Genomic DNA, 11,297 nt, shown 5'->3' with positions numbered 1-11,297 from the left:
AAAAGATTTATATATTTTCAGTTTTTTATAGTTTAAACTTTCTCATTTATCATGGCTTAGTTGTTGATACTGATAAAGATTATATGTAGCCAAACATATTTGAATAAAGGAGAAAAAATAGTAGGATATTATAGTTAATATTTTTTCCAGGAAAAACTCATTAAAACAGACTGTGGTGCCCAAGCTCAAATGTCTTTTTTTGTTCGTTTGTATCCTTTAAAAAAGAAGTAAGTGAACAATTTATTTCCATATCAGAATCTTGTGTTTAACATGTAAACTGGATAGACAGAGCATGTATAAAAGTTACTGGGGTTTTAAACATATATTACTTTAAATGGCTATTGAAAAGCTAGTGCTGCATTTTAATAGCAGTTAAGTATGGAATAAGATAGTGCCATCAGCAGCAATATGCCCATGAGCCAGATGTGACTCTGTCCTCTGAAAACAACAAAAGCTGCTTTTTAATGCAGACCATTTAAATATAGGTATGAATGGTTGTACTGCTCCTCGATTATCAGTGTGGTACAGGTGACTCTTGTAAATTAGGGAGACTTCTCACACATGCAGAGACGCGAGGTTCTGAATGTTGGAAACTTTCATAATTGGTAAAGAATCATAAGCAAGGTGATCTCTGGAGTTCTCAGTTTAAGATCTGTGCTACAGGACTGCTTAAATGGTTGTAAGCGACAAGATTTTTCTCGATTTTGTATTCTTTTCTCCATACAGTTTGAGAGAGTTTAAAAGATTTCTTACGTTGGTCTGCTTAGAATTTAAACAAAAAATTAAATGTTAAGTAGCTTGTGTGTGGCTGTCCACAGTAACACAGAAGGTATAATGGAAACATGACATGTGCCTGGAGCCAGTGGGGATCGAGAGTCTCGGCTTCTGTTTCTTGCCTTCCTTTTGATTCGTGTGATCACTCACATTCTCTGTTCATGCCAAATACCATTATGGTAAACTAACAAGGGCCATATTTTGTTCTGAGTTTTGCCATTCTGCTTGAAATAAATGAGTTACCAGCAAAGGCTTAAAAATATCTTTTTGAATTAGAGATCTGGGGTTTCCCCTGAAAGAAACTTGCGTTTCTTTTCTGTAGTATGATAGCTCAGTTGCTTTTTTGCACGTGTATCTCTTTTGGGCAGTCAGCAAGAGAGAAATGGTCTTTGCCCTCCTTTGAAATTCTGTTATGAGCCACACCACTGCCGTTCTTGTGTCATTACAGATCCGTTGAGCCACCTCGATATATATCTAAAGCAACTCCGTTATAATTGCCTTTAGCAGCTGTAAGATAGCGACCTTTCTAACAGTAACATGTTTGAAAGGTATGAGTTCTCCATTCAGTAACCCTGGTGGTTGGTTTGGTCTGGGAGGAAGGAGAGAGACTGATATTCTTAGCCGAGTTTCCCTTATTGACTCTTCCCTCTGATTCAAGTTTCTAGAGTCATAAGACAGGAGGTGGCAGTGTGGTAGCAGTGACCAAGGGGTAGCATTGGCATTTTTCATTAGGATCTCTGACCCATAAATCTGATGTTTAAAAATGGGTTCGGACTAGCCAGGGTTTTGCTTGAAAGCTGATAGCAAACACAGTTCTCAGGGCTCTATTAAAAGTGAAGGTGTAATTTCTCATGGTTTTCTCATGGTTTAGGTTGCTGTTTGGCAAGTGCTCAGTATTGGTAAATAAACAGTTATAAATATCAATATACCATGAAGATTTTGTTGCCCTGAAGGAGAGCACACTGTACATAAATTATACATTTTAGAAAATCACCCTGAGACTGTTTAACTTGATTAGGAAATCATTTTAAATTATGATAGAACTATTCTTTGAGGACTCTAATAGAACTTTAAGCTGAAAGAGGCCTCAGTCCTTAGAATATCTGGCATCGTCACTTAATTGTTTAGGAAGTTGATTCCTTTGTGGTCATGGTGTTATGGTTATCTTTCACCACTCCCAAACCAGCACTCAAAACAACAACTCATTCTTCATGATTCTGTGGGCCTGGTAGTATGGTTGGTTCTGTTCCATATGGTGTCATATTGGTTCATGTATTAAGCTGGGCTAAAAGGTCTAAGAAGGCTTCACTACTCACATGTTTGGTGTCTTGGTGCTTGTCCTGCCCTTTCTCCACATGGTGTCTCATCACTTGCTAGTAGCCTGTAGCTGGCTACCCCACGTGAAAGCAGAGGCTGCTAGGCCTCCTAAAGGCTTGGCCCTGGACTGACAAATTATTCCTTCTAAACTGTTCTGTTGATCAAGGCAAGTCACAAGGCCAGCACATATTCAAGGGAGATATGGACGTATTGATGATAGAGTGACATGCCCTGCACAGAGAGGGGGTAGTTTTTGCAGATTATCTTCCATAAAGTGGAGGAGAGGGAAGGAGTAGTGGCTTCAGAATGCTTGGAATGTAAAATATCTGAAAATTGCATTTAGCCCTAGAAATGGGGAGCCAGTCTCCATCGTATTCCCCTGGCGAGAGAGAATAGTATTAGCTTTGGAGGTCATGCGTAGTGGTCAGTCTCTGTATATTTCTAAAGAACGACCAGTAGGATTTGCTGATGGATTAGATGAGGAGTATGAGAAAAGGATGACAAAGAGATTTTTTGGCCAGAACGACTAGGTAGAAAGTGATGCCGTTTACCCAAATGGAGAGCATTGAAGGAGGAACAGATTTTTGTGTAGAAATCAGGAGCTTTACTTTGGGCAAATTATGTTTCTGATTCCGACTAGAAATTAGTAATCCCAAATGAAGTCGAGTAGGTAGCTGGATATATTGATCTGTTGCTCCAGGGAAGGCAGGAAGTGGAAGTGAAAATTAGAGGCCTCATTAGCTCGCGTGATTCGAAATTATGGAATTGGGCAAGATCACCACTGAGCAAAGGATAGTGAAAGATGACAGTGCGGTAGAGGAGAGCAAGCTGAGTAAGCTCACCCCGGGAGATGAGTGAGGACAGCCTGTGGAGAAGGATGGTGTCACCAGCTGTGCAGCATAGCCCTGAGAGTTTGTGATTTAGACGAACGAATAAGCAAGTGGGGGTGGTGTTAGGTCTCAGCCTTCCAGCTCTGCTGCAAATAGTTGGAGAGTGATTTATGAATTTTGGAGCAACCTGGAATGTAGCCTTTTCCTCAGAATTTGTTTATTAGGGTATTAGTTCATTTTCTTATTTTCTAGAATGTTTATGAGCATGTTTTATTTGTAACCTGCTAGAGATGGAAGAGTCTTAAGTGTAGTAGTTCCTCTTGCTGAATGAATAAGACTTACTTGTGACAGTTGACCTACGCTCTGACATCTGTCAACACTTCTGGTGATCGTGAGCCTAGTTTCTACAGACAACACATTCTGCTTTTTATCAATATACATTTGGAAAATCTTCTGAGGTAGTCTTAGGTTTCAAAACAGTGTAGACCAAGTCCAGTGCTTCTATGTGCTTGTCTACATACTTGGTGATTTGACAAGGGAAGGTGTTGAAACTATTGGCCAGAACGTTCATGGATATCATGGGCTAGGCTTATTAATTAATTAATTATTATTATTATTTATGCCCGCAGCACCTGGTCTTCCTAGGTGGTCTCCCATCCAAGTACTGACCAGGCCATACCCTGCTTAGCTTCCGAGATCAGACATCAGGCTTGTTCAGGGTGGCATGGCCACAGACCATGGACCATGGCTCCACTGGGGCGTGAACTCAGGACCTTCTGCGTGTAAAGCAGGCGTGCTAACTGCTATACCATGGAACCATGTCCATGGGCTAGATTTAAAATACTTTAATCACTCTGTTATTTTAGGATGCTGGAATTAATGAAGCATTCTTTCCATTTTATTCATAAAAATGTTAGCTATAAGAACCACAAGAAATCTTTTGTAAGTATATTCCCTCATTTTGACATATTTTAAAATCTGGTCCTTGGTCAAGTAGCCTCCTCCTCAAATTATTCCATCTTTGGCCATGGCAGCCACCAAAACTAGGGGATGTGTTAGAGCAATTGATTTTGAGACATGACAGAATAACTCTTCAACACTTTCTGTGTCTGTGCAAGTCCTTCGATCAATAGAGTGCTAGCTTGGAAATATGTTAAACACCTACTAATTTAAGAAAGGAAAACTCACAAAAATGGCATAGCACAATAGATTTCTTTTTACTGGTATTAGTTGCTTTACCAAAGGATTCTCCATAAAGCCCTGGGAGAAGAAGTGACTTGCCCAAGGCGCTGCAGGTGATTAAAGGGACCCATTTCCAGGTCCTGACTGGGCCCCACCTTCATTCCTCCCATTTAAGTTGTCAAATCCTCAGAGTAACTTACGCAGCAGCCCAATCTTGTTTGCAATGGCAAGTCAGAGCAGAGATGTCCTGTTTCTTGCTTTTTCTGAAGAGAAAAGAAACCTTGTTTGGCTTCTTTGAAGGATTGATTTACTGTCTTCCTCGGGAAAAAAATCAGGTACAGCTAGTCTGGAATCCGGGGCTTTACTATAGGGTAAAATATCCGATTTTTGAAGACAGAAAATGAGACTGCTTTTTCCTCTAAGGTAATTTTTAGCCACTTCATCTTAATATAAATGAATTGCAGGGAAGTTGGAGGAGGCCTAAGGAGATATGAGAGTAAAACAGCATGAGGAGGTGGATGCCGTGGCTGTATCTCAGGCAGGTGACTCATGGGATGTGTTTTAGATTGCAAAAGAGGTGGCAATGTCTGGACTGGAGCCCATGGTGCCGGGTTGTCCCAGATTGTTACCAAGATTAGTAGGATCTTGGCTTGCGGAAGAGAGTCTCTTAAATGTGGAATATTAAGGGTTGGGAGAGAGTAGGAGGGAGAAGTTGTGCTGGAACCTCTTTGTCAGGATCCCTGATGCTTGTCCCATGTACCCTTTTTGAACTGAAGGGTATAGCCAGAAGAATGTGGGATGTGAGGTCTTAAGATCTAAGTTTTAATCCCAGCTCCACTTTGTAAATGCACGGTGTTGCTTAAGGAAATTGAGATTTGGGGAGGTTATAATGGAAATGATGCCTCAGAGGATCCTCGGAGCAATATGTGTAAAGCATCAATACAGTATTACTCAGTAGTCACTCCAGAGGCAGCTGTTGTATTTTTCCACTTGAGATTCAAAATGTAAAGTCTGGATGTAGATTATATTTGTTTGGTGGGAAATGTAGGAAACCTTTGTTCTGTTTTGGGACGTGGACCGATATAAGTAGAAACCTGTGGGTGGTGTCTTTTTGTTTTTTCATTGAACGTGTATTACCTTTTTTATTTTTAAAATTAAGGTATAACCTAGATACAGTAAAGGGTGTAAGTATTAAGTAAGCAGCTTGATGAATTTTTACATATGTATACATTCAAATTAATCTAAAACACATGAAGTAAAATGTGAACATACTTGTTTTTCAATCCTCCCTATCAACCATGTATTTTCCAGGTCTCATAGCTGGTAATTTGGTATATTATTTTCCAGAAATTCTCCTATTCTTGCAGCCACAAACACTTTAATTTAACAATGAAATCATCCTGTTTACATAATTTGTGCTTTTATTAAGTTATGTATCCTGAAGAATCTTCAGTATAGGTACAAGTAGTTCACTCTTTTTTAAACAGTTGCATTGTTCAGCATAGATGTGTAACAATTTAACCATTCTTTTCATAGTAATTTCAGTAGAGTATATTTATAGGTATATCCCTAGGACCCTCGGTTTTATATTTTTCTAAGGTAAATTCTTAGACTGAGAATTGCTATGTCAAAAGATATGCACATTTAAATTTGAAAGCGCTCTGCCAAAAACACGTAAGTTAACATATATTGACACGGATTAGTCGTAATTTGACAACCAAGAGAGCTGTTTTCAGTGAACTGTGCAGGGAGACGTGTGGTTAAAAACTGTCTTTTCAGGCATGGAGTATACTGTCATTCTAGGAACATCTTCTTCTTTCCACCATGGATATCTAGATACCAAGTTATTTGTGCCCCTTGTCTATAAAAATTAAATCAAAAGCTATGAAAATTTAGTTCTGATAGTTCTGGTAACTTAAAGCTTGTATACCTAGGCTTTGTTTTCCCATACTTCGTACCTTAAATTTTTGGATCTCACCTCAGAAACTAACAATATTATCTTGCACTGGGAACTTTACTACATCATATTTTGATTAAAAATTAGTTTCCCAAACAAAGTGCTACTCAGCTTGCCACTGCAGCTGGGCAGGTGATGATTGAGAGTGGGATTAAGAAAAACTGTGATGTTGGTAGAACAGAAGTGATTGAATTCTCTCTGATAATCCCCAAATGTCTATTTTTTTTTTTAAAGTTCTTGTGAAAGTGAAGAAACTCTTGCTTTTTTTTTTTTTTTGAAGAGATAAGTGTGGTTGAAAAATTTAATTTCTGTATTTTTCGGCGTGCTAATTTACTTATTTCTGCATTTCTTCGAGTTTCAGAAATGAATTTATTCCCTGTGGCTTGTATACATTTTTAGTTTAACAAGCATGGCTTGAGCACTTGTGCTCAGAGTCAGTTCCATCTCGGTTTCAGGGGCTAGAAGAATAAGATACTTGTGCTGAAGCGTACGTGGAGTATAATAGCTTTCGCTTTGTTCTGTCTCGATCTCTGGGTGATATTTTTTTATTTTTGACATGGACAGTGGCTCACTGTGATGCAGTCATCCTAATGGTGCGTTAATATCTGCAGGTAAAGAGACACTGTAAACCTGGCATGGCATATATGGTACGCCCCAGAAACACAGGAGGGCCATCAGGCATAGTGGCACGTTGGCAAGCTAGCCAGGGGGAGCTGCAGAGAGGGATGTGCAGGCAGGCTAACCGTGTGCAGTGGGGATGGAAAAGCCAGAAGGGACAACAGGAGCTAAGGCATGTAAGTGTGAAGTATCCTGGTGTGTCTGTCGCAGGGAGACCGACAAGCTGTTTAGGATTAGAGAGGCTCAGCTTGAGGGGATGGTGGTTGAGGCTGAGCCTAGAGGAGCGATGGCAAGACAGCCTGTGTGTTTGAGGAGTGACTCTATTAGTCTGATTCTTCCCAACTTTAGGGGCCCAGTCAGTTTATTTAGCAGATAGTTATTTGAGATCATGCAAGACTTGTTGCCTAGGTTAATTTTGGGATGGGTTCAGCAAGGATCATGTTGAACTCCCTTTACCTCTTAAGTACTTCATGAGAATGACTGTGCCCCCAAAACATGCCATGGAGTTTAAAGCTGTTAAGCTACCATCTGACAGGATAATTAGGGTAAATCGTGGTAGGACTAAGGAATCCTGTACTAAAGCTGACTGAGCCTGTGTTATTTTTTTTAAGGTTGGCTAAGACAAGACACTCATAAATAGTGAAGATCAAAGTACCTGGTATTATTTGATTTTTATTAAGGCATCTCAAACGATGTAATGAACCTTTGGAGAAAAGTGAGGTAGACTGGTGTGTGTGCACACACTATTAACAGCGAAATTAGGGGCAGCAGGAGAGCACAGCGATGGGGAGAGCCAGTGGCATCCAAGATCGCAGTTGCTCAGGTTTGTAACCATAGGCAAACTGATTAAACTCTCTGAGCCTCTCAGTTTATAAATAGCGGTTATAAAACTTACCGTACAAGGTTGTTGGGAGTTAAGTGATAGTGCTTGTACAGGACTTCTTGGAGTATCTGACACCTAAGTGGTATTGTCTCATATTAATAAGCCTATGTATTTACATGTGGCAATTGGAAATAGATGAATATATATATTCCTGCATAATCACATGGTTTGTGTCTCATGTGTACAGATACATAGAAATGTTCCACATTTTTTTTTTGTTAGAATGAGTTATGCATTGTGAATAAGTTAAGAATTTATACTTTATGTTTAAACATATAGATTTTAGGATCTCTAAAATGTGTCTACTGGTGAAAATACCTTGAGCTCATACTATTAAAAAAAAAAAAGGGAGGTAAAGAACTCCTGTTAATTTCAAAGAGGTAGACAGCATGGTGCAAAAATGGACAAAGGATAAGAAGCTGCAGTTGAGAAGGGGATATCTGAAAAGCCAGTCCACTTAGGAGAAGAAGCCCAGTCTTACTAGTCATTAGATGCCAATTGTAATGGCATTTTTGCCTATCAGGTTGGGAAAAATGAATAATACTGATAATATTTGGTGTTGAATGTGGAGGAATGGGCACTCATACAGCTCGAGAGTACACTGTCCCAGACTTCTTGTCATGCCATGTTAGACCTTAAGGTGTGAATACCCTTCAACCAAGTGTGGAAAACAACTTAGTCCTCATGGTTTTGTGCAGTTCGTAAGCGTAGTTTTAATCAGCAGAGTTATAAAAGAGCTGCAAATCACCAGGCAGGACTCTGTGTAGGAGTCCATACTACACAGATAAATTTGTAGGTTTTATTGTATCACTAATTACATTTTAACAGGTATTATACAGGTAATCTGGAACTTTCACCCACTTTTAAGCAAAGAGGATTTCAAGCCTTTATTGGACTGTAGGACATTTTGCAGTTATCCATTTCTGAGCTTTAGAAGGAAGATTTTTGAAAAGGAGGACAATACTTAGAACACTTTCTCTTTCTGTTATTTTTCTTAAGCACTTTGAAGTAATGTTAAACAATTTCTAATTTTTAGGTATGTTTAATGTCTTTCTCCACACTAGTAATTTCGCTTGTAATGTTCTCTTATAAAGAAATACTTGGCAAAAATACATTTTATTTGTAGCATTGTTTTAATAGAAAATTGGAAATAAATGTCCATCCAAAGAAAAGTTACCATATTTCATCAAGCCATACTGTGGTATGTTTTGTGGCAGTTATGAAGAATGACATAGATTTATATGAGCTGACATGGGAAGAGCAAACTGAAGAGCAAGTCATGGGATAGCTCCTCAAAAAGACAGGTATTTGGGGGGAAAAAACCCTTTTATGTGCGCATGTCTGTTTAAAAACAGAGAAGGGTCTGGAAGGCTTTCCATGGAAAAGAGTGGTTATCTGTACAAAAGGGAACTGATTGATGATTGAGTAAGGAGGAAGCTAATGGTTTTATACTCTATTCTAATGGTTCTGAAACTTTTTACTTTCAACCCTTTGACATATAAAAACTAAGGACACCCAAAGAGCTTTCATTTGTTTTTATTTATTTATACTTTATTAGCAATCAACTTAACAATGTTTAACATTGTTTAAAAATGAATATAATAAAACTCATTACATGTTAATATTTTTGTAAAAAAAAAAAAAAAAGATGGCTGAATCCTCATAACTACATCTGCATTCAATCTCTGTGATATTTTGTTTTGATTGAAGTATGTGAGGAAAATCCAGCCTCACAGGTATATAGTTAGGAAAGGAAAGGACGATTTTAATTGTCTTTTTAGGTCATTGTAGACAGTCTTTGTTCCTACCCCAAAACTTGACAAGTGGTAGTTTTTTAAAGGCTCACTGAAATGTGGAATCTGAAATCATATCAGTGAATTTTTTGTATTCTGTTACATTAAAATCCATTGGTCTTTCCTGCGCTTTGAATGGTTCTCTTATCTGTAAGTACTGGGAGACTGTCAAGCTCATGATGGTAGGTAAGTTTGCCAAAATTCTGGTTTTTACTTAAGAGCTCAAATTTAGTCACTGGCAACAAATATTGTTAATGTTTCTAGAAGTGACTGACTTTGTTCTCTTCTGAGAAAACGCCCACCAAACAGCAAGGTTAAATAACCATACTTAGTCTTTACCTCTTTCAAGCAAAAATGGTGCTCCATGCAAAACATGGCTGGTTCAATCTTGACGTTCAAACAACTGCTTTTTCTGCAGACAACCATAATAGGTAACAGAAGTGCTTCACACACACGGCCCTTTTCCTCACAGAGTTAGTAACAAGATGTGTGCTCAAGGGTTACTTAAGAAAGTTAATGATTTTTACTGCTTCATCAAGGACATTTAAAAACAAACCTGAATCGTGTTTTACTGCAAGTGAAGAATACAGTGACTGCTGCTACAGTTTAATGTTACTGCCTTGGTTTATTCATGCTGATGTGCTCCCGGTTACCCGCCATGACTACTTGTGCACCAGCAGTGCAAATGTCAACACATTTGAATGTGAAAAAGGCAAATTGGAACTTAGTAGTGTTACACAAATAGTTTTGACTTCTTGAAAGTGTCTCGGGGACCCCCAGGAGTCCACATGCTATACATCATGAATTGCTGCTCTACACTAACGTGATGTTTGAAATTAGCTGGATTAGATATTCCCGTGAATATGTATTTACATCATGACACAACAGATGGCAAGAACAAGTGAGGATTTTATACAATTATATGGCATGTTAGCCTTGAAGAGGGAATTTTACAGAAGTCAGTTTGTGAAAAACAGGTATGGGAAGAGAAAATAGAAAAGAGAAAACAAGAAACTAAACACAAAGGAAAATCTTGGTGTACAATATATAAAATATTTACGTAGTTGGGGGCACTTAAATTCACATGATCAAAATGAAGTGAGTTTGGACATTTGGACACCCACAGTCAATGTTTTAAGTTCCTTAAACCAAAATGAATGGTACAGTGTCAAGAACAGGTCTCGTCTAAGGAAACAAATAGCCTTTAGTACCTTTTGTTATTCCTAAAAGGTTAAAGAAATCTAATTAGAATCTTGGGGCACCATCAACATTTCTTTTGACAGTTAGGATGTTTTTAGGCTGGAAGCTTATGTTAACTGAGATTTTTAAGGGAGACCAGGTGGGAGGATCCCATCTCCGATATATTTCCACCAGCTTTTCCTGCCCTTAGTAACTGTTGGTTAACTTTAGAAAATAACAACTTTTGTTCCTTCCACGGGAGAGGTACTTTTCTTGTCTTAGACAATATGTATATATTTTTTTTCCTTCAAGATTTATAAATCAACGGTGACTTTTCATGGTATTTCACCAAGTCTTTTCCATTCTGTATATATTTTTTTGTGGCTTAAGAAAGCTTGGTAGCTTACTAGTATGTTTTCTTTTTCAAAAGTTCTGTTTTGCTGACCTTGGATCTTAGCAATTTTTAAATGTTTTCATTCAACAAGTTTTTGAGTGTTTACTGCTTTTACGTTCTTGGGAAGACAAGAACTTGCTTTCACAAAGCTTAAGGTGAAAAACTGCACTGTTTACTAGGGCAGCTGCTGGCCATACGTGGCTCTCAAGGAATTGAAATGTGACTGGTCCAAATTGATATTGTGGTGTATTTGTAAAATACACTGGATTTTGAAGAATTACTTCAAAAAGAATATAAAATATCTTAAATTTTATCTTTTACCTATTTCTTTTTGCTTCAGTGTGGCTACTGAGAAATTTAGTATTATGTA

General features: G+C 38.2%; 1 protein-coding gene and 1 pseudogene across 1 annotated transcript in view; one reads left to right on the top strand and one right to left on the bottom strand.

Moving 5' to 3' along the window:
• The window catches only part of IGF2BP3 (insulin like growth factor 2 mRNA binding protein 3), a 123,274-nt gene that overhangs the window by 5,349 nt on the left and 106,628 nt on the right, over positions 1 to 11,297 (top strand). The gene's annotated exons all lie outside the window — the stretch shown is intronic.
• LOC111740904 lies at positions 3,542 to 3,657 on the bottom strand (annotated as a pseudogene).

This window comes from Pteropus vampyrus, unplaced genomic scaffold (genome assembly GCF_000151845.1).
Source record: "Pteropus vampyrus isolate Shadow unplaced genomic scaffold, Pvam_2.0 Scaffold69, whole genome shotgun sequence".
In the NCBI taxonomy this organism is placed as follows: domain Eukaryota; kingdom Metazoa; phylum Chordata; class Mammalia; order Chiroptera; family Pteropodidae; genus Pteropus; species Pteropus vampyrus.
Note: the sequence above shows the minus strand (reverse complement) of the source record. Positions and strands in the feature narration are given on the sequence as shown.